Source organism: Chamaea fasciata, unplaced genomic scaffold, assembly GCF_029207755.1.
Source record: "Chamaea fasciata isolate MVZ Bird 193981 ecotype frontalis unplaced genomic scaffold, bChaFas1.0.hap1 SCAF_8, whole genome shotgun sequence".
NCBI classification, from domain to species: Eukaryota; Metazoa; Chordata; class Aves; order Passeriformes; family Sylviidae; genus Chamaea; species Chamaea fasciata.
Window position 1 is genome coordinate 5,137,195 of NW_027094093.1, and position 24,035 is coordinate 5,161,229.

Genomic DNA, 24,035 nt, shown 5'->3' on the forward strand with positions numbered 1-24,035 from the left:
TGGAAATCTGAAAGTTATATCTTTAATAAGCATCAAAGGCCCCCACAGATGTTGGAGGCCACCAATCCTGGCCACGTTACAGGAACACTCTCCAGCTGTAATGCACTGACCAGGAAACTTAAACCCCATTTCTGGCAGTGGTGGACTCTGAGGCAGTGGAGGCTGACCAAACAGCCCAGAGGAAACACAAAAAGTGTTTAGCTCATAGGTCACTTAATCTACTTGAAATGCCAGCTTACGATCCAGCATCACTTAGCTGCCTTTAAAAGCCAAGCTGTGTAGGATCTGAGGGTGATGTCCTCCCATGCCTGCAGGTGGGCTATGCACAAACAGCACCTGACACTGTCCCTGCACACAGAAAATTCAGAGGCTGCTTTCTCACGTGTGCACAGGCACACGTGTCCTACTAACACCTTGCAGACCTGCTTTCTTTCACTTGCTCTTAGTTCATCTCTTTCACCTTCAGAGCCTGCAGCTAATAAATAGTGCCACTCTATCATAGACACACTCTCCTGTGGGGCATTAAAATCACCCACGGGCAGTCTCTCAACAGCTTCCCCTCGGGTCTGAAACCACTGCAGATGTCTGAAGACATGAGACTTGATTCCAGATTCATTCACACTGGATTTACTCTATTTAAACTAAGTTTACTGATGTTGATGAAGTGTTGTTCCAGATTCATGTGGTGCACAAAGTGAAGCTTTTCAGGTAGTGATTCATACTGAGTGAGTCCACTTAGCTATGAAAACAACCTATTTTAAATTACTAATTTCCATGACAAATTAAGAGCTGTTCATGGTACCACATCCAGGCGGAAGAATCCTCAACTGTCTTAGGCATAATAGCAGAAGCCTCTTTTTAAGAGCCATCTTCCTTAGACTGGCACAGCAGGACACCAGGAGGGAGCCTCACCCGGGAGAGGCTGCCTCCATTAGGAGATGTTTGAAATGAAGGACTTTTCACTGTAAAGGTTTGAACTCTTTATGACTGACCAGAAGCAATATCCTTCATCTTCTGCAGCTGCAGAGTGCCCCCTCAGGATTGAGGTGCTGCCAGGGAATTCAGCAAGTTGGACTACAAAGGTCAGATGCTCAGCTGGCATAAATCACAGCTCAGCTAACTTTCATGGAAGTACAGGTGAACATCTTGTTGGAAGAGATCTTTAGCATTGCAAAGAGAGGTGCCCAGGAAGAAGAATGTCAGCTGGCTAAAAGCAAATTTCTTCCACTGAAGTCACTGCCATATGCCTCAGCAGCTAATGGCAGACAGTGACTGGCATGGACATGCTCTGCCTTCAGGAAGGAGTTTTGTTTGAGACCACCTCTTGCTGAGTGGCAGTTTGTAATTTACTTCCTCCAGCTTCTGGGGTGGCAGAAGAACAGCAACAGAGCAGTAAATGAACACACATGCAAGTTTATACGATTCATATGCTTGAGAAGACCACAAACAGACCTAAATAAGAGGACCAAAGCCACCTTTAACCGAGCACAACTCTACCTGATTTCTGCAGGATCCTTCAGGATCCCTGCCTGTCTCTGTGCTGCCACCAACACCACCAACACCACCGCCTTCAGCCCTGCCCCTGGGTCACCCTCCCGGCACTCGCACCTGGCTGTTAACAAGGAGGCAGATCCACAGGAGATGCCTTTGAGCTCCCGTATTACTTTGCAGGCCCAAAGGTAAATTCAAACCGATGGCACTGTTTCCACGAGACACCACCCTTCCTGTTAAAGAATCTTGCTTTAAAATACCACTGCCAAGTAGTGGTGTTAGGCCAGGAATTCCGTGGAGCCAGCTAGCTAAGCCTGAGATTTTAATAGTGGGTGTCAGGGGACTTTCTGAAAATCAGCCCTTTTGAACATGTCAAACTGAGCACCCAGAATTTAAAGCACTTATTATTTATCAGCCACTTAAAAATGCTGGCCCTTGATTATGAAGGAGTACAGCTGTACAAGAAGAGACAGAAGCTCCTCATGGGAATGATTTGATCTTCAGATTAAAAAGGCAAGAGCCCAGCAATATTTACTTATTTGGCTTTTAAACAAAGTTAAGGGGGGAAAAGAAAGAGGCTGTGGCTAGCAGCAGCAAAGAATAAACTTCTCATTAGTGGGTTGTGCCAGATTCTTCATCTAAAAATAGTCTGTTCAGCAGCTTTTGAAAAAACTCCATCGTGTTTAATTGAGATGCCACGCTATATGTAAAAAGCACAATCAGGAATATTGTGCCTCTCTTCTGCAAGAGTCATATTTCACATGTTGCTTGCTGAATCTGACCTAGGAGTAAAACTACAATATTAGAACTAATGGGCTAAGCTGACACAGAATTAAGGGGTTTCTTCCACCCCCTTCTTTTCTGGGAATGTCTCAATAAAAAGTAGAATTGGCACCAGTTAATATTAATTTACACAATTAAAGAAGGAATTAGGTAATAGCCATGAAATATGATAAAACAAGAATCTTACAAGAGCACATGGCAGTGATTTATTAAATCCAGCTTTGTACCTATGAAACCCAAATGCAGGATCCTCCCATTTTCTTTCCTAGAGCTACTCCAGTGCAGAGTAACACAGACCTCCTCCAGCTCTTAAAGGTGAAAATTGCTGCAGGAGCTGGTTGTTTCTGTGTTAAAGTCATTTGTAAATGATGATTTCATTTGCGGGCACAGAGGTTGATGCTGTAAAATAAATAAAAGTGCTTTTTAACTGCACCTTTCTGAGGGCATTAATAGTTTGTATCTCCAATGTCTCATCCATTCAAGAAAAACTGCAGGTCATGTTTCAGCTGAGCCGTCTTTTGCTGACATTTCCCAGCTGAGGGCTCTAATGGACCAAGTGGAGGGAATTTTCATATATTTGTTGTCAGAGCGAGCTTTTGTATAGAGGATTTTGGGATGCCACATAAATATTGCAGGTTCTTATTGATTTGTAGCACAGGAACAATTCATGCAGAGAGCAAAGCAAGTCCCTTTACACCAATAAAGCCTGGCATTGTTTCTTAGCTGGATTAAAGTGAAGTCACTCAAAAGAGAAAAGCCATTTCATTCTGTACAGATAAAAACAGCTTCAGGAAATTATCTGTTTTATCATGCACCCACACCAGCTTGAATCTCTAGCAACTCTGTCAACAGGCATTCAGGATCACTCTGCACACCCCCGCTAGTGGTGTGCCTGACAGGGACACCTCTGTGGCTCTGAGGAGAGGCACTGCCTGATGCACCCTCTCAGCGTTAGGACACTCTCCACAGTCATTTCTGCTACAGTGACCATTTCTCAGCCTTTATTTTCCCAGTAGTCCTGTGGCTTCCTAACTAAGAGTATTCTGTTAGGCCAATGAACAAGGGACATTATTAGTTGGTGGACTAGCAGCTTTACTAGAGGAACTTCCTGAAAGGATCCCTCTCCTGTGTCCCTTGCCCATGAGGTTCCCTATAGGAAATGGCAGTATGGCCCACTGCAAACATACATCAGCCATGCCAGCATTTATCAGCTAAGCAAATTCATCTCTTCTCAGAACAACTAAAACAGCTTCACGAGAGTATTTGCATTCTCAGTAAAACCCAAGCAACTTCAGATGTCTGGAGCTTATGTGATTTTTTAAGCATTCCTCAGGTGACTTGGATCATCAGGCTTTATCATGAAGAGGGGGGGAAAATCTATTTTCTTTTGTAAATTCTAACAACAGGGGTGGCCTGGGACAAGTAACAGTTGAAAGGAAATGGGGGAAGGGGATGTAAGAGAATACTTGATAAACAACCAAAATACATTTGTGCAATTATTGAGCTTCAGGAATGTCTTCTATGTCTTCTTTGCTTTTATAACACTCCTGAGGAAATCAGATTTACCCTTTTGCAGTGCTGAAGCTATCCTGCTATACACCACATCAGGTGAAGCACTATCCACAGGAGAGGAGATAGGAATGTAACAAAGGCAAGGACATGTAACATCCCACAGCAACAAAGCATTTGGTAAACATTTGTAGAAGTGCTTTGTTGTGCGGAAAGGATTGACCAGGATGGGGTTGAAAATGCCAGGCTGATTTCTGGCACGGCACCAAGCTGGCACATCTCCCAGGTCTGTTCAATCTGGATCTTTATTAGGCCGTAGATGTACTGTAATTAGCAATTATACAAGATACTATCTGCTTAAATCCCCCAGCCCCTGTTTTCTGTGTTTGCCACATTCTTGATGGTTCTTCTGCCCAAATGAGCATCCTTTTTGGTAACCACCCAAACGGGGTTGACACCCAGCTTGTTGCTTGGAGACCTGGAACTGAGTCTCTGCACCATCCCTGCTCTGCCTGTGCTCAGGCCCCCTCATTCCACTGCACAAGAGATATTCACAGCACTGCAACATCTGCCTCAGCTTGGGTGGGGAAGACCAGTTTAACTAAAGCACAGTTAAACATTGAGATTCTTTGTCAAATTAGCTGCAAAGGGAAAAAAAACCCAAATATTTTCTCCTTGCTTATACAGAGATATGACCACAGAGCAAGATTTTACTGTGGAAATACTGATGGAAGTTTCAAGACCCCTTGAAACAATCACCACCCCTAGCTAGGGATAGTTGGAGGGTAAAATTAATTATTCTCTAAGTGTCACACAATTTTTTTTAAAAGTCTCTAGGACTGAATGTGCTGAAACCAAACTTTTTATGAGAACATAGAGCCTTGCATATCAGAGACTGAACTATTCCCCACCATGTAATTAACACACACTGCAAGAGTCACCAGGCACAGGAAGGCCACCACAGCATATTGCTGACCCTCTCTAGCTGCTCTTACCCAAAGCACAGCTATTGGTAGTCCCAGCTTGGGACAGGTTCTGCACTAGTTTTTCTTGCAGGGAAGAGATGCCAAAACTGTTCTAGCCCGAGCTTGAACATGCATGAAAATAAATTCAGTTTTAAAATAAAATTTAAAAACCCCAAGAACTAAGCTGCCAAACAAATGCCCACCTTACTGGGCAAGTTGTACATCAAATATATTTTAGGATGCTGGCAGAGTTTCAGTGTCAAAGTGCATCCTTTTTGCAATTTAGTTGGATATGTTTCAGCAACCATTAAAGCAGAGAGGCAGGCACACACTTTTCTTGAAGTCAAGCACTTTGGAAGACTTTGATATTTATTAAAAACACACCCCATTGAGATTCTCCTTCCTACAACTTTCTGTGTGTGCTGGTAAGAGGAAGAATAAGCAATAACAGACAATGGGCAAAGCAGTTTGGATAAGTGCCAATCAGAGGCTTTACACCCCTGGTATTTTTTCAGTGTTTTAATACAACTGATATCTAATGACCTTCAGAGATAGCACTCCAAGAACATGGTCTCATTCCTCTCATATACCACATTTAAATACAAACATGCTGAAAGAATTATAATTACAATATTGCAGAATAGTATTTTCAGAAATAACCAGATTTACTATTCTGTTCTGAGGACATGTGTAGAGAAATGAGCTAACTATATACCCACCCATCTGAATGCTGACTATGGGGTTTATGCATCCTGGTTGCAAAAATCATAAATAGAACAGGAAGGTGAATCAGAGGGTACAGCTTTATGGCCATAATTTTGCTTCCTTCTTCAGATCAGATGGCTGAGCTAGAAGAATTAAAGGCCATCAGACATCACACCATATGTCTGCTCAAAATGTTCAATAAGGATAATACCCTACATATGGTAAACCAAATATTTTAAAAAAGATTTCTTTAGGTTACTCTTTCTTAAGCATATAACCATGTTAAGGAGCAGATTTGAAGAACAAATCCCAGTTTAAAGGATTCCTAATTTAAATGCCTAACAATGCACCTTAAAAATTTTATCTTCTTGGGCTGCATTTAGCTGGTTTCATTTAACTTCACAGCTCATGTTCGCTTTCACCTGAATTTCAAAAAAATGTTAAGAGCATAAGAAAGAATCACTAGTTTTGCTGTCTCTGTGATTCACTCAGGAGAAAGCACACAGCAAAATCAGATTCACCAGTAGGCTGAGATTGCCGGTTACTTGACAAGTGGGTTTATTACCAGACATGGCAATTTACAGACACAACCTGACATTTTGAAATGCCTGTTCTCATACTGCTGTAAATTTTTCTCTGCAACTTACATTACATTTAGGAAACAATTCAGAAAGGTCTAAAAATCACCTGACTCCAGCAGCTTCAATATCCCTTAAATCAAGACTATTTCAGGTTAAGCAAAGCACCAATGAATCTGAAGAGTTGGTATTTTAAGAAGAAGCAGCTTCTCTTAAGCCCTATAGGAAGGAGGGAGGGAAGCAGGCTGCAGACTTTCCTCCCAGCTCTCAGTTCCTTCAGGTCTCTGCATGGAACCCGTTGCAGATCTCAGTCGCCCTGAAAGTACCAGGGGTGAAATGTCAGCATCAGCACTGACGGTCTCACTAACTGCAGCGGAGCAGGGTTCCACACTGAGGAATGTGAGAGAGGAACAGGGATGAGAGCTACATATTTCTTGGTGGAAGAACCTAAGTATACCATTATTTAGGGGGAAAAAAGGCTGGGGATTCATGACTGAGTCTTTACCTTCTATTGCATTACTCAATCACTTCTTATATGCACTATTATTTGCATTATATTCATTGTTTATTGTCATAGTAATAGCATTCTTCTGCATTCATCTCCAATGTCTGGCCTACAAAATAATACCAGGAGTTAGTGCAAGAGACGGTGAGCTGAGACTTTTTCATTTCATAGTTTTGGATCACTGCACACATTGTCTTGTCCTCTCCTGAGGAAAGAGGTGCTCAGAAAGCATCCTAAGCTGGGGGAGTGGTCAGACAGATTTTCATTTGCACAGCACCCAGTGAAACAAGGCCTTGATGCTTGGAAGGGTTTGTGAGGCACAGTGAGCACAATTACCACCCAGATGGTGGATTCTATTAGGAGCTTTAGGGGAGCCGGCATTGCTTACCTTACTCAGCATAAGCAAACACATTACTGAACACACAAGGAGGAACTGCTATACCCATCACCTGCCTTGGCTCCCTGCAAGGCACCTCCTGGCTGTCCCTGGGACAGGGGGAGGCAGAGGAGCTCCCCAGGCTTGAGGAGAGGCTGAAGGACTCCCCTGAACCTTGAGCAATCCTAGACCTGCAGCTCTAATTCTACTACTGGCTCCCATCAAGATCAAGATCAGTTCACATCTCTTTTTCCCCTCTATAAACTCACAAGAGTATTTCCCTGCTTCCATGCACTTTCCATCCCACCTACTTTACAACTCTGATTCCTCAGAAAAGGGGAACTCCTCTATGTGACAGTTGTAGCACCACTGAATCGAAGTTGTGACTGATCCCCTAGGTGATACTTTAAAACAAATACCAATACAAATCTTTGCTAACAGTTGGCTGGCTGAACATCCTCACCCCAGTCAGGTACCAGGAATGTGCTGCAGATATTCCCCAGCACTCCCTAGACTTCCCCAGCAAGGTCATAGAAGATGAAATACTCTAAGCAGAAAGCAACAATTTTTATTTCAAGGTAAAAGCCAAGATGCCAAAATTTGCCTTCCTGCCAAACGAAGAAGAGATGCATTTGCGCATTTTTCTAAAAGAACATATATGAAGATCTGCAGTGTGCAAAATCCCAAGGACTGCAAATTATAAGGCATTTTTTCCTTTTCTTGCCTTCCCTTCATCTGAAAAGAAAGGTCTTAAACACAAGTTCTTTGCAGCAGAGGTCAGTGCGTAAAACACTGCTTTCTGCCGCAGACCCAAGAGTCCCCGACAAGAAGATCCTAGAAATAAATATGCCTCTGCAAAATCCTCCAGCTTTGATAAAATAACATTTTGACTGAATAGCTATTTTACCTACAGTGTTCTCTCTAACTTCATTTCAACTACAATTAAGTTAAGAAACACTGCATCTCCAATTCTTTCTCCTCTTCTGTAACTGTCCTAAAGGATTAAAACCAAAAAGACAAAGCTTTTGTTTCTTTCATAGAACACTATTAAATCTGCATTCTCACTTTACAGTACAGTTAGAAGCAATTTTATTAAACTATTTATGATTGTGGAGGGCATAATATGAAAATGATCCATGTCTCTTTTTTCTACTGATTCATAATATGAGAACAGGAGTTTGAGCAATGAAATTACCAGCATGCCAGTGTCAAATAAATGAAAGATGCCACTTCACACAGCACGTGGGCATCTTATGGAATTTCCTAGTGCAAAATGTCTAAATGTCAAACAGGACTGAATGGAAATGCAATTGCACAGCACAGTTATGAACGGTAAGAGTGCTGCACATGGAGATGCCATTCCTGCACTGAGATACTCGTGTTTTTTCCTGGCTGTGAGGGTAGAAGGCAGACCTGCAGCCCCCATCCATTCCTACAGCAGAATGGCCATCATGGCATCCTTAGAAAATTTCCCCAGCCTAAGGTGGCGTTTTTTCAGGCATGTGCCATTTTCCTTCTCATCATTTCCAAGGTGTAAAATATGACTTGTGTGGTCTGATTCCAGAGCTCCTATCTTGGAATGCTTATTACACTGGATGGTACTGATAGCACCACTGTACAGCAAGCAGCGTGCCAGTTGCTAATGAGCAATGAATGCGCAGTCAAGTCTGGATGAGAGGGAGTTTTGCAACCCTTTAAACCTCAATATATTTAACAAACAGAAATGCAAGACATGATCTAAGGCACCATTCCCTAATTTCACATGAAAGTAGATGCTCTTGTTCCCTAGGTACACCCCTGGGTCCTCAGACAGGGAAGATAAGGCCAGGCTGGTATTTGAACAACAGATTCTGAAGTGGTTTCATGTCCCCTGTGTTACAGTGCAGGTCACAGGCACAAGCTGGACACACGGAGTGGTAAATGCTGGTTCAATAGACAAGGCACCAGACAGACAGCATGAAATCAGTGCTTCTAACTCTTTTTAAAATTCTTGGAGTACTTTGCTTTCCCTGAAACGCAGAAAGGAGAAATGATCTAGTTGATTTCCTCTTGTACATTTGATTACAAAGGATGCAATTTACTTCCTTCAGAAATAGCTATGAGGAGTGTTAAAGAGGCTCAAAACTTCAGGACAGAAGCCACAGCACCATCTGGGCTGTGAATTTAGGGACAACAGCCCCCCTGGATGGCAGCTGCAGTGAAATGAAGAATCATTATGATTGTTGCACAGCTCTTTACAATTTCTTCTCTACTGCTGATTGCTCAGAAACCCACTGAAGATGAGGTGGCAAACTGAAGTTTTCACCATGCCCTCTAAAACAGGGGAGGGACAGGGAGCTTTATAGTCTATGCTGACAAAACTCAGAAGGACAAACAGATACCAGAAAACAGGTGAATCTCCAAAAGAGAGAATCCCTTCATTTTGCTCCAATTTATTGGTATCTAATGGAAACCAGGAAAACAAATGCAACTAGTTCAGGTGAAAATGAAGAAAGCACACAAAGCTTTCTTCATTCCTTTAAACAAATAAGATATGTTCCGCTTCCATGCCATTTAAGATATTTTAGGAATTTGCACTCTGGAGAAAAAAACATAATGAGTTCCTGCAGTATCCAAGCCAATGGGCCTACATTTCACAGGAAAAAAAAAATCCCAACAAAAGAAAACACAACAAATGACAAACCCGATAACACAGTGCTCACATGGTAATACTTTGATTTTTATGCCTTCTGCTCTCATTGCTTTTTTTTTTTTTTTTTTTTTTTTTTTTTTTTTTTTTGTTAACATGTATTTATGCACACTAAAGATTACAAAAAAATCATCTGGCAAAGATAACACATAGTAGGATTTCGGAAGGTGAAATCAAAAAATCCCATCAGCTTTGTATTTAGTTCTCAGCTAGAAAAAGGGACAAGTTCTACCACATCCTTTCTTGTTTACCTAGTGTAATTGCTTTTGAGCTTTCTAGCAAGTGGATTTGCTGAGCAACATTGTTTTCTCTTCAGTAAGGTCAGCTTTCATCCCAATCCACAAAGTTCCATAACTACAGACTATAAGAAGGATAGACTAAGATAACCTTAAAGGCCGGTGTCTCTTCTATTTCTTTCCCTCTACAAAACAAAACCCAAGTTTCTGACCACCTTCATAAATCACATGAGCAACATTTTGCTGAATAAAAGCAAAACCGTGAGCCTACAGGCTCACAAGGCACTGTGCTGATGTCCTGCAATTCCTGCAATTAAGCCTCAGGAGAGTAGGGAGACAGGAGAAGAGAAGAAAAAAAAAAAAAAAAAGAAAAAAAAAAAAAAAGAAGGAAGATAAAGGATCAATATCTCAAGAAACAAATAAAAAAAAGAAGCAGAGAAAAAGAAGGTAGAAACAGATACTGAAGTCAATTCCATGTTAAATCATCCTGTCAAGAGCACCAAGACTGGCAGCAATTTTGAGATGATCGTGGTCATAGAAACCAGGAGCTTCTGACCATTTCTGCTATGTCTGGCACAGGGACTGTCTTCCTTTTTTATCTTTGGCAAGATTCAGCTTCTGCCAATGAATTGTACCTGTGCTCAGCAGCAGAAGTGATTCCTCCTCCTCCAGCCAACTGCAAGGATGCCTCCAAGGATTCCATCCCACCTCTACCAGATTGGGGGACTAGCTCAGGCAAAGGTACTATTTATGGACACTGTTAAAGCAAGTGAGAAGGTCCTGGACAGCAGCAGTTGGAAACATGCTAAGTGCATTTTAGGGCTCTTCTGTCTGGAGAACAGCCAACTGAAAACAAATCACGTGGGTATTTTATAATAAAGCCACATCAGAAAGCTACATAAAAGCTACATCTGGCTATATTTTCCCAGACAAGTAAACTGCATTTGTTCCTCAGGCTATTGCCCCTCAGGATTTTTTCCAAGGTTTTCAAATTACACAAATAACTACATTCTTCTAAGTCTTTGCATGCTCTTTCTGAATAAAACAGCTCTCAGAATTATCAAAGCAGATATATTCATGTACCGGGCCAGCTACCTTTCGTTCCTAACAGTTCTCTACATACACAGAGAGGAAGACAGAGAAAGGGGGAAATAACAAAAAAAAAAATTTAAAAGGACAGAGAGATAGACTCCATCCTTTATATCAAATCAAATCTGCTTTAGCAGGTCTTTTCTAAGCTCCCCTATCCTTATTGGCCATCACACTATTTTACAAAGCTGTCACCATATGTGAGATACTTTGCTTCAGGGAGAAAATTATCAAGATGAAAGAATTACTTACTCCACTTCCACCAACCTTGTGAATCATTCATGTTCCTTACCTGAATCACAGCCAACTGCAGTCTCTGTCACATTCTGGACCTAAGCCATGTACAACGTAACATTTACCAATTATCATTCAAAATATTTTAATAATCCTCTTTCAAATACACACGTTGTGTGTTGGCACACACCACAGGAAATAAAACAGTTTTTGTACTGTTCAGTATCTTGCCAAAGCCACTATTTTAGCTGAAAGCTAAACAGCTTTCTCTATAAGGCAAGGGTGACTTTATTTTTTATTTTTCAAAAGCTCTATCTAAGACTGAGACACATTTTCCCCTGGGCTTTAGTAACAGGTTTTAGATTCTCAAATGAAAACTGAAGCAAGTGAAATCCAGCAGTATGGAAGCCTGTACCTACGATCAGACTAAGTCTTAGCAAGGATGCCTATGCACCAACAAGCACCTGTCAGCCTCAATTTTATCTAGAGCTCCCAAATATTGCTGGGAAAGCTCCGAGATCACCTTGCAGACTATTTAAACTCAGTTTTCTGCAGAATCTGGATGAAGTTTTATGCTGTGTAACAGGAAAATCAGTATTGTATTATGCCACACACACCTCAGTGTCCCCCTTTAAAAACCAGGTGTCTATCCTCAGACCCATAATCTTCTCTCTGCAAACAGACACTCCTTCGTGGCTAATTAAGATGTTTTATAACAAAGTTGCTGTCACATTTACATGCCCCAGCAGGTCAATTCTGCCCCCAGGCTTTTGTGTTGCTGGTGCCAGCCCAGGTCTCACCAAGGCAGAGCCAAGGCAGCACACACTGAGCTACCCAAAGGTCTCCTGCAGTAATGGGATTACAGTGAGGATTGGTTTAAAGCCTTCATTTAAAGCCATTAAAAATAGTCGCTTTGCTGTCAGATTATTAATCGCCTGTCATAATATTCTTAGAGGTGATTATAAAAAGTATATTTCTGTGCAGTCAGAACGCCCTCCTGTCAGACAGCGCAGGGAATGAAGAGGCAGCAGCAGGAAGAGTGCCGTGGCACAGAAACACTGCCACCTCCTGATCCCCGGGAAGGCACTGCCAGGCACACACACAGCTGGGTGAAACCATAGTGTCACAGATGCCTTCTGATCTTTTCACTCACCTTTTGGGTACAGGCACACTCTTCTCAGCTAACACAGGATAATTCATTAAAGCTGCACTAATCCACCTTTGAGCCCGAGTTCAATCAAGCCAGATCTCTCTTCTCTCAGGCACACGATTTGGGTGTTCCATTGCTATAGCACCAGACAGCAGCTGCTCCTGCCACCAACCATAAAAACAAAGCAAATTTAGTTCAGGGAGACCACAGAGAGATGCAGTGTGAAATGTTCAGAGCCTAACATGTTTTCTTCTCACAAAACTTGTTGCTAATTTTCATACAAAAACACAGGGCAAAGCAGCACATCCTGAGACAGTTCTGGGGCCCAGACCTGCTGAGGACCAAGCCACTGTGCCCAGCCCTGCCTGCCAAAAAGCTTTCACAGGCAGGTAGAGGTTGGGCAGCTGCAACCATTGTGAGAGAGCATGAAAGAGTTTTGTTGTGAAAACTCAAGCATCTCACTCACTGGAAATGAATGATTTCTTTCATAGTGTTTGTGACTCAGTTAATAGCTTCTTTTCCTTCTGATTAATATCAATATGATCATGGTAAGGGCAAGAGTACATTTTATGCTTGGGCTGGTTAATTTTCATGATTATTTTGCAAGGCATCAGGGTCTCCTACTGAGGCATTCATGTATTCATTACACTTCAGCAGCACGGAATGAAATTGTAAATGAACACCGCAAATTCTGGTTCAGTGGGAATAAGAAATTGTGTCAATGGAACAAGTGATCTGTTCCAAATTTCTGGTTATGATATATGGGAGAAAATGTAAAATAAAGAGTATTACAGACAACAGCTATCTTAAAATAGTATGTCCTTGAAATAGAGAATAAAAGAAAGTTATTCGCTCACTTTAGGTAAGATTTCCACTCTATCAAATAAAGACTATGTTAAACTTCCACAAATAGATTTAAATCAACACCACAGGTTCAGCTTCTGAAAGTCCATGTATTTCTCATGGGCCTTGTCATGCCCCATTTGCACTGGAAGCTGCTCTCAAAAATTGCCCCTAACACCTCATCATGGGTCATAAATTTACCAAGAGTCTGATTCCCAAATATTCCCAAACATGCAGATCTGGCTCTTAGGAAAAATGGCTGCGTTAAAATGGTTTTTCAGGAGGAGGACACTTCCTCTCCACTTGCAAGTAGACTGATTCAAACAGAGCTTGGAAGAAAAATAAAGTTTGCTGATAGCAAACCAACCATTTGCTGCTTCAGGTAAGAAATCATCCCGAGGTGAGAGAATTTTATTTCTTCCAATGGACACATCCTGGCTGAGAAAGACCTGCTGGAAGGGCTGAGGGCTGGGCAGGAGGGGAGCATACCTGAGACCACCTGGGCAAAAGGGCCAATGGCAAACACTCTGCACATGCTGCTCCTCACACCCCTGCATGTGCACCCAGAAACCTGCTTGCATTCAAGGAAATCCAAGAAAAAGCTTTCCCCAGGGTACATAGAGAGGGAACATCAGTGCCTCCTGTGTGCTGTGGGATGCCTCTGCCCAGAGTGAAAGCCTCACTCCCCAGCTGGCTGTCACCTAAAGGAGCCCTGACTGTGACTGAAAGGAGCCCTGGCTGTCCCCTAAAGGAGTCCTGGCCATCCCCGAAAGGAGCCCACTCCTTGTTTCTGGAGCAGTTGGTGAGCGCGGCTGGCAAAGGCACTTCCTCACTCAAACAGAGGAAACACGAGGGCTTGAGTTGTGTGAATTTATTATGCTTGTCTCTGGCGTTTCTCTACAGTCACATTTTACTTCAGGAAGCACACTATTTTTTGTTACTCTAGACTACAATTATCTATAAAAAATGACATTTTTTAATCTCATCTTTTCTGTCATGTCTTAACCTCCTTAATACACATGTAATTCCTATCTCCCTCCTGCACTTTGCTTAACTTGTCTGGCACTGCAGCAGCCACGGAGAATCCCCAGCCTTTTCCCTGTCCTGCAAACAACACCTGGAGCTCTGAGACATGGGGGCTGCTGTTTAAGCCAAGCAGCCCCTCAAGCCCACCCTGAGATGGGGGCCCTCTGTGAAGGGACAGATTTTGGTACCATCACAAAGCAGTGCTGATCCTCTCCACCTCAGAGAAAAGACAAGAACTTGCTGATGAGCAGAAGCAGTGCTGTTACACCAGGTCCCTGTTATTAATCAATCTAGCAATCAAATGGAGCTCTGCTTGCCTTCTCTCTGAACATACCCAACAAACTGGAGTTCGAGTCTCTTCTGCACATCTGTGGTTTGAGGGATCACATAATGATCTTGATGCTGATGGAGGTGAAACCACTTCTTTTATGGAAAAAGAATGTTAAGATCTGTAAGCCTAGAGGGTTTGGGTTCTTAAAAAAACCTTTGGGCTGCTGGAATGTGGCATAATGACTTCCAGTGACGCTGGTCCTGAAATCAAATTCAATTTAAAAATAATTGGCATTTGTGGCATTCTTTTTTTTTTTTTTTTTCTAATACCAATGTAGTCAACACTGGGAGAAATGTTCCAGACAAACAATGGGTTATTTGAGACAAAAAGAAGCATTTTTATGGATTTCTGTAAGTGAGGCTCCACACAGGATGAAATTCAGTAACTGCAGCTGCAGAGGGAGACAGTAAATGGTGTTTACTACCAGCTGCAGGAGCCATGCCCTCATTTTACAGAAGCCCTAAAAGGTTTAGGTTGGAGGGAACCATTAAAGGTCATCGAGTCCAACCCCCTGCCATGGGCAGGGACAAATGCACATGTACCCGAAAACACTTTCAGAGTGCAAATGAATTAGAACTGGGTGAATTAGTCTCTGTGAATATTTTAGCAGCTACATTTTACATTAATTGTTGAATAATTTATTCACAAATACATTTTCTCAATTATATGACCTCTGCTGGAAAGTAATGAATGTTATTTGGCAAATAATTTACTGTAGATTATTTATATGAACACATTAATTCTGTATAAATTTTGCTATTACCCCATTACTTCCAAATTCACTGTTTGAGTGATCTCAGCAAAAGACAGCAGCCATCTTTTGTCAGTAGCTTCTATTGCCTGGTCTGGTTCATCCTAATTCAATGTCTCAGTACATATTCCAAAATATTTCAGCTTGTTCTGGACATGTTCCTTCAAGATAAAGCCTGGAGACCTCCTGGAATAAACACGGTGATGTACAGGCAGGTGCAGATACAGGAGGATAGACCAGGGGAGAGCAGCAAACCTGGGGATTGTTCAAACAGAGGTTTTGGGGGGTTTTTGAAATGTATCTGCCAGTATTCAATTCTCACTGAGATTTGAAAGGACTAAACACATACTTCCAAGGCTCTTGAGAAAACCATAACCTTTGCTGGAATAGGTTTTATCTCTGTAGTACAATGATTTAAACTACTCCTTATTTAAGCACCAGGGAAGCAGAGTGGGCACAGCTGGAGTCACAGTCCAAAAAATGGAAAATACCCAGGCTGCTTTACAGACATCATGTACCTTGGGCCTTTAGGAGAAGCAGGTGGGAAACTGGCTGCTAAAACATGAAACTGGCCTGAAATATATGTAATCACACAGCCTCGGGAGCCTTTCTGAAAACAACGTTTGCTCTCTCTTCTTAGACATGAGCAACATACCAACTCACTGTCAAAGGGTTGTGCTGGATTTAACCTTGCCTTCAGGCCAGGCACAGCAATAGAGAAGCTGCAAAGTATACTGCCTTGCACCTGCAAATGCAGTGGAGGAGCATTAAAACACCTGGACAGTACTTGAAAGGATGTTTGGTTCATTGATTTATGGCAAACATGTAAAACTTAATTTCTTCCAGCCATGCCCTCATGGCTTTCAGTCCAGCAGTTCTCCAAGCCAAGAGCTCCAGAGGAACATGAGACACACAGGCACTCTGGCTGGAGGGCTCCAAAAGAGTATTTTGCTGCAATTTGCAGAAAAAAGCAATGCAGCAGCAAAGCCAGGGACAAGTTCTGCAGGATTTCATCACCCTTTACTTGCCATTTTTAATGAAAAGCTGACATCTTAGAAAAAAACTACTGCTGAATTTGCTTAACCAAATTGACAGTTAAAAGCAAGAGTCCCCTGCTATTTTCAATCACACTGACAGCTGATCTTTTTTCTAGAAGAGAATAGCATATTTGACATAAATATTTAACAAAAAAAAAATCCCTGTAAACATGGAGACTGGTAATTTTGAGCTTCTTCTATTTTTAACCAAACAAACTACTTGTTGGGCTGTCACTGGGGGACTTGTGATTTCCCATGTTCATAAATCAATCAACCATCTGGGACAAAGAATATAAGCAAAGGGATTCACCTTCTTCTGAGACCCCTTTCCAGCAGCATTACGTGTAAATACTACACAGCTCATGTGGGTTTGAAGCAACCTATTGATGGCTCGGTGTTCTCTGCTGGGGGAGGAAACACAGGAAAAACCTTGTCCTCTGTAATTTAATGCCACCACTGCAGGCTGGAACACCTCAGGTAAAGAAGAGAAACAGCACTGTGTACATTTGGGATGATTTCATCTCCTTCATCCAGAGAGTAAATGTTGATCGAGAGAAGACCTTTATCCTGCAAGGATCACATATATATCCTCTGCCTTTTTTGTACCTTTTACATGTATTGTCCTGAACAGAGAACACCAATCTTTCCTTCCCTGGATTTTGAGCGTCTCTTGCCCTGAGTTTGAATAGAAACAACAGCCAAGACTGCTCAGGAACTGAAGAGCTTCTCCTGCCTTGTTTCAATTTATTCTTTTGTTTCTTTTTTTTTTTCCAAACATAACTGCTTTAAATTATTTTTCACTTTCCTGTAGCAACCTTCGGATGAATCTGGAGAAGGTTTGCTCATACACTGTCTAGAGCCACACAAGAGAAAGTGAGCCATAAAAGCTGTGAACTGTCACTGAAGTTCAAGCTAAATGATTTCTCTTTTCTGTGAATCCCCTCCTATTCCAATAATAGTTCATATAATTTATTCAAATAAATATGGAGAAGAAAAGATTATCTGTCCCACATACACTCATAGATGGACTTGGCTGCAAGAGATGATTATCAGGTTGCAGACAGCTCTGAACACAGACACCAGGCTGAAAACTTGGGGAGTTGCCTCCAGTACCATTCCTTATGCATATCACTGGGTGTGTAATTAGATGACAGATCTTGATCTTCACACAACAGGAGTCAGGTTTATTTTTGATTCATTTTCTGTCCCATGCCTTGTGTTTCTAGTATTTGTTATTTTGCTTTTAATACCTCGTGTCTGTAATTCCCTTCTAAACTATTTATCATGTAATTGATCTGCAGCTGGAGGAAACTGAGGAGAGACTGGGAGATTTGCCATTTTCATTTTACACCTGCTTGCTTACACATACAGGATGCTTCTTTTCCACGCTCATTCTCTGCATGTCTCTTTCAATTACAGGCAATCATCTTCAAAATATCATCTCTAAGTAGCTTCCCAAGGAGAGACTAGCTTCCTTTTCTTCCTTGCATTTGTCTCTTCAAAAGATACCATTAATAGTGTCCCTTGGGATACTTCAGGATTACCTTAGGATGGACTTCCCCCATTATTTTCATCTATTTTCTGTGTCTCTTACCCCAGTACTTGGCTTCTGTGTCATTCCCCAGAAAACATTTCTTTCTGAATTAAATAAAGCTGCCTCTCTTAGAAAATTTGCACCAGTGCAAAGACTACAAAAGAAGTGGTACTTTAAAGATACATAAATCTTGAGACACTCTAGTAAAAGGGGACACAATCCGGTGACAATTCATTTCTTACAGTTGTTCCATTTGCTCCCAGTTCATGGCTACAAATGATGGTGATCTCAGTTCTGGATCTGTGAACAGCTAGTGAGTAGGAAATTCTTAACTGACGTTCTTGGCTGCCTCACAAAACAGTCTTTTTTTTATAAACCAGAAATTATAGCAAAGGGTTGAGCATTGTTTTGGCTGAGTTTGCTTGACCTGGTAATTCTCACTCTCACGTGACCATGGACAGTGTAACATCATGTAACGTCTCCTTCTCTAGGTAACAAGAACATAGTTGATCTGCTGTGAGGAGCCAGTTTAGTTTCGATTTGTCTCAACACTGATTCTCAGAGGCATGTGGAGGAGGGATTGCACATGAGCCGCTTGCAGGAGCCAACTAGAAGAAGATGGGAGAAGGCCCTGTCTCTGAGGAGACTTTGCCTGGCAACCATTTCACATCTCACATGGGACAGGCAGTCAGCAGGAGAACACCAAAGACACTGTACCCTTCAGACAGCATTCCCTGTCCTGCTGGTGGTAATGCCCGCTTTTTTCTCTCTGTCTCCCCTCTCCTTCTCTCTCTCTCTCCCTCTCCCCCCACTCCTTTTCCATTTTCCTTCCTATTTATCTGTCTTTTCTAGCCCTCTTTAGTAGGGCTAACCTCTTTTTTTTGTTGTTGTGGTTGTTTTTCATTGCCAAGAAATGGTTCTCAGATACAGGGATGCCTCAGTTGACCTAATTTCATTCTAGACCATCTATTTTTAAAAGAACTCATCACCATTCCCCACAGTGGAACGTGACATCTGCTTTTTCACCAAATTCTGGGCTAGGAGCACCATTTATACAGTCAGAATAACTCAGCCCTCATTTTTACTGTCTAGCTTTTTTTCAGCTTTGGTTTTTGAAGACCCTGAGGACAAATCTCTTGAGCAGCTTCCTGGGAAGGTCAGGATGCCCTTGGTCCCAGATGGATTGACGCAGGAGGCTCCAAAGCCCTCAGCACCTATTTTTCCTTCCCATATTTGTCTACATCTTTCCTTGTTCTCCTATAACTCTATCACCTGAGATGGTTTTGACATGCTCAATCTGATTTAGTTTCCTTGTATTTCCCCAGGGACTTGAATTGCTCTTCATGGCCCATTTAGTTTTCCTATAGAGAGAACACCGTTTGGTGTAAATGTAGTGCCCCCAGCCTCAGGAACAGGAAGAGGAGTATGGAGCAATTTCAAGGCTGCTCAACTTCTTTGGCCCTTACTTTGCTCCTTTCCATCCATGCAGGATCCCCCCTAGACTGACAGAGTTTTGATGGAGCAGCTATTTGATTTCTCTCATTTCATCCATTCTTTGCATTGTCTGCTTGAAAACATGGCCTAGACACAGATTTTGTCCCTCATGCCCAGCAGTGAGATGTCACGCATTCTCAACAACACAACCTCACCCTGCAAAAAGGAAAAGGAAAAAAAGACAAAGAAGGAAAGGGAAAAAAAGTCTTCAGGCAAGTAAAGAGCATCGAGTCCTATAAAAAAGCAGGCTGTGTTTCTTAATCACCACCTGCTGCCTGCAAGAACAGAACAGTATTTTCACTCTTAGGAATGACTTGTTGCATTTTCCTTTTTTTTTCCAGCCAGCAAATGCTCGCTGAGAGGATAGCAGCGCTTCCTCATTACCTTCAGGGAGACAGACAGGAACTACTCAAAGCAGTGAGAGCAAATCCTCTGCCTTTGTCCAAAAGCACTGAGATGAGAAATGCAGGCCCTCAAATTCCCTCTGGGTTTTCAGATATGTGCAGCTCACCTTGTTCTGTGGTATGGCCTTTTCCTCTCCACTCTGCCTCATTGCTGTGCATTTGCTGCGAGGACACAACAAACACCTGAAGCCCCACAAGAAATGTGGCATTAAAAAGCCTTATCTACAAATGCTCACACTTTCCCAGATGAAATTTCCTGTTCCAAAATGGAAAATCAGGTGCAGCCTTATAATAAATACCAAGCCAGTAACTCTGGAGTGTTCCCAGTCAAGGCCAGTCCCTCGCTGCTCTTCTGGGCTGCTTTGCCAACACCATAAACTGCCAGAGTGAAGGAGCTGGGTGGGAGCATTTTGAAGAAGTACATGCTTGTCTCCCAGGCAGGCTTTAGAAATGTAAACCCATGTAGGAGGATCTATGCTTCAGGCTGGCTCCTCTAAAGTGAACAACTTCTAATTAATTTTTTTAAATACTGCTACAGGCTCCTCTTAAATTAAGGCAAAGTGTCTTCTATTTTCCTTTACAGAAAGGCATTGTAAATTACACTTAATCTGATTAGGTAGGGAAAAATGAAGCAGCTGTACTTCTCGGAGTTTTATATATGTCCTTTTAAGCAGCATTTGAAAGAACACTCTTTATATCAACTTCCTTTAATATGAGGTAAAGCACATTTAAACAGTCAGTTTAAAATACCACACAATTATAATATTATTGCAGACCCCTTGTTAGGAGGACACCTTACAGAGGGAAAAATATTTGAGCAAAAACTGCTGTCACCAAATTGTAATTCACTGACTCTGAAAGTGTTTAAACATTAGACCAATAGAAATTTAAGATTATCCACCAAGGAAATGAGCTTTGAAATCTGTACCACAATGTATTTGGTTACAATTTCATTTCTGAGAGAAATTATATTTTAAAAATTACATAATTATTTTCAAATTAGGAAAGATATACTGGGGAATCAGGAAGGCATTATGTCTCCTGGCCATTTCCTCCAACCAGAGGTCTTCATTTTACAAAGCAGATGAATCACCTTACCCACATGAGCAATGAAAATTCAATTCCTCATTTTAAATCAGTGGTCTCTGTTGACTCAGCTGAGCCTTGGAAAAGGACCCTGGTGCTGGATGTGATGGTGGAGGCTGCCCTGGTTACAGCGTTTGGGCAGAGCAAGGACCAAAACCTCAGCCTAACTCTTTCTCTTTTCTTATATTCTTATATCTAACTCTTTTGTTTTTATTATATCACACCTTTGCTTGCTAGTAGAAGAAGGTGTGAACATGAAGACTGGCATTTATGAAAGAGGTGAAATTGTAACCCAGCCTTTCCATTTGTCCCATGTACACAAAACCAAACCTAACATTTAACTCATGACTGGTATGATCTCCTCAAAGAGGCCAGGACCAGAAGCACGAGGCGATGTTAAAAAGAAGGTTCAAACTTTCAAAAAGCTACAAGTAAACAGAAGTGTTTAGCAGAATCCCACTCTGTGACCAAGGTGTGTGTGTCATAGCAGGGCTGAAACTAAAAGGAGAGAGATTGTAGTTTGTGTTAGGTGATATGCTTAAGTGAACAGTAAAGAACTGGAATAATTTGTTATAGGATTTACAGAGATCCAAGAGAATATGAAGCACTTACAAGTATGCCATGCTGAGGAGAATTCTTCATCTTTGAAAATGGCTAGACAGTGGCATTCAGGAGTATTTTGCCAGCTCCATTATATTTTTATTGGTGGCCTCTTGTCACCTGATATTGAGAAAACCATGGCGAGGTTATACTTCATTGTTGCTTTCATATTGTTTGTTCTTCATTAACTTCTGTGCCTCAAGATCTAAGACACTTTTTTGGGGTAATGAGTGTCAGCTGGGGAATTTTTGCTGCTAAGTGCAGAAAATCTGGACCCTTTTCTACACTCTGAGTCCCACCCAAGCTCTTAAGAGAGAACTTAGCCCATGACTCTAAATGGCAGGCACAGCACAGTGGAGAAGTCAGTACTGTGGAGATCAGACCACCTCAGAAAGGAGGATAGCTGTCATTCACAACTCTGTATTGCTGTATACTTAACCCAGTGCAAAATGACTCATCAAACTTCATCATCTGTAATCCAAAAACAAGTAGGAAATGAAGATAATAAGCAGCAATAACAAAAGTCTCCCTTCCTGGAAAAGTATGGCACTTCTTTCACACTAACCAGCACTGATTCACAAAAATCTGCCTGACCCTGCTCCTTTGGTCAGATCTTCTGATCAGAGACCCACAGATCAACTCCTACCCCTTAGGGAAGGATATTGATTAACTTGTTACAGAAGCATGCCACCTTCTAAATCCATGAAAATCTAGAACAGTTTCATAATCCTCACCAACGATTACCAGAGTTCTAACCACTTCCATTTTGAAATTCAAAATAGACATAACACTTGGGCACCTGTAATTATCTTTAGGGAAGTGAAGATTTCCATTAGGTTAGGGCACTTCACATAGACGAGGCAGAAGAATTACAGGATTCGGGACCATAACCTGAAAATGCACAGGCTCTAACGCAAAACAGGATTCACATTTCTGGCGATGAAGACAACCACAGGAACACAGGAAGGTGATAGATTCACCTCCTTAGTAAGTGAAGATTGGATGACTTTCCCAATGGTTTACTGTAGCTCTCACATAAGACAGTAAAAAATAATAGATATTAAATGACAGTTTTCCACTTTGTGTTATACATGATGTCCGAACAATGACAATGATTCCTCCTGCCTTTACTGTCAGCAAAATTTGCAGTTGTTACCAGTCCACATTTGGATGCTTTATCATAGAATAAACTTTAAAAGAGGAAATGATATTGTTAAACCCTAGAGCTCAGCTCACCAGTACATGGCATGCAGCTAGTATTAAAATTAAGCTGTAAAATCGGTATGTAAATATCACACTACCTATCATTCATGATTCAAAAAGCAGCCAGGAGGACGGGAACCAAAATAACAAAAGGTGTGAGCTGTAATTGTATCACTAGGCATCCTTTATGCCTCTAATAAAGTACTAATAAATACTAGTTGCTGCTGAGAGGATGAAAAGCTGATAGTACCCTGGTTGATGTTGCAGTACAAAGGAAGCAGAGAATCCTCATCTGCAGATAAAAGAGACATAAGCACTAATGAAGACATGCTTAAAAAAAAAAGAACTCCCTCCCAGTCTAGTAGCCTGAAGGCATCTTAAGTGAAACGCCTGAGAATGAAAACCAATCTGTTTAATTAATGCTGAACACTAATCGTTAATACCAATTACATAACAAAAACTATCTCAAGACAGGGATTCATGCACCAGGAAACTAGATACAGTAGACAAAACAACAATTAAAGACCTGAATATATTTGGTTCTCTAACAAGTTCTAGAACATTTTCACGTGTGTAAATACAGGATTGTATCCCTCAGCAGTGACGTGGGTGAGCCGTTGGGGCTGGTGAGCTCTGTGATGTGGGACTTCCAACATGACCTGTGATGTTCACTGCCACGGTTTACCCCTCTTCCCCTGGTGAAGCTAGAGGCTGCTATTTCCCAAGCTTTTCTCATCACTTGTTTGGCTTAACTGGTCCCCGAGTCAGCATTTTGGGAGTAGAACGAGCCACAGCATAAACAGCAGCTGTTCACAGCCCCTTCTCAAGCAGCAGTGAGGTGGCATCAAATGAAGACAGGAAGTGACAAGTTCAGAATACATGAAGGAAGTTACCAACTTCAAATACTGCAAAAGGTTGCAGATGCTAGAAAGTACAGAGATTGCAAAAGTGAAGAAACATCAGCATCATGGATGCAAAAGGAAATAAAACTCTACTGAGTTGGAAACTGGAACTGCAAAATGTCAGAAAACAGCATAAAATCTGGGAATGATGTGTTTGTTCATCCAGTCTTTCCCATTCCTGTTGCCTGAGGCTGGCTATGGCTGCACATGAAACAGAGTCCCTTCAAGCACTTCATCCTTTTACCTGGAGATTCTGAGATTGCACCTGTCTTTTTTTCTTCTTCCTCTATCAGGAACCTATAGTGACCTCTACAGTGAGTGCTAAGGGGGCTCACTATAGGGTTTTCAAACAGCTGAGTAACACGGTTACTGGGTGGAGACATCTAATTCCATGTCAAAGGGCAAACACTGGGGCTGCTTGCCTTGTCTGTGGCACACTTCCATTTTAATTACACCTTGAGCCCTTTGCCTTCTGCTGCTGCAAAGCTGAGAGATCCTCTTAAGATGGAAAAGG

At 41.8% G+C, this 24,035-nt stretch overlaps 1 long non-coding RNA gene across 1 annotated transcript; it reads right to left on the reverse strand.

Moving 5' to 3' along the window:
• Nucleotides 1-6,018: 6,018 nt before the first annotated feature.
• Nucleotides 6,019-12,447, reverse strand: LOC136292942 (uncharacterized). The gene is made up of 4 exons (XR_010722005.1): nt 12,314-12,447; nt 11,219-11,258; nt 6,537-6,645; nt 6,019-6,421 (listed from the first exon to the last, which is right to left on the reverse strand). It is a non-coding gene; the product is annotated as an uncharacterized lncRNA (long non-coding RNA).
• Nucleotides 12,448-24,035: the final 11,588 nt, after the last annotated feature.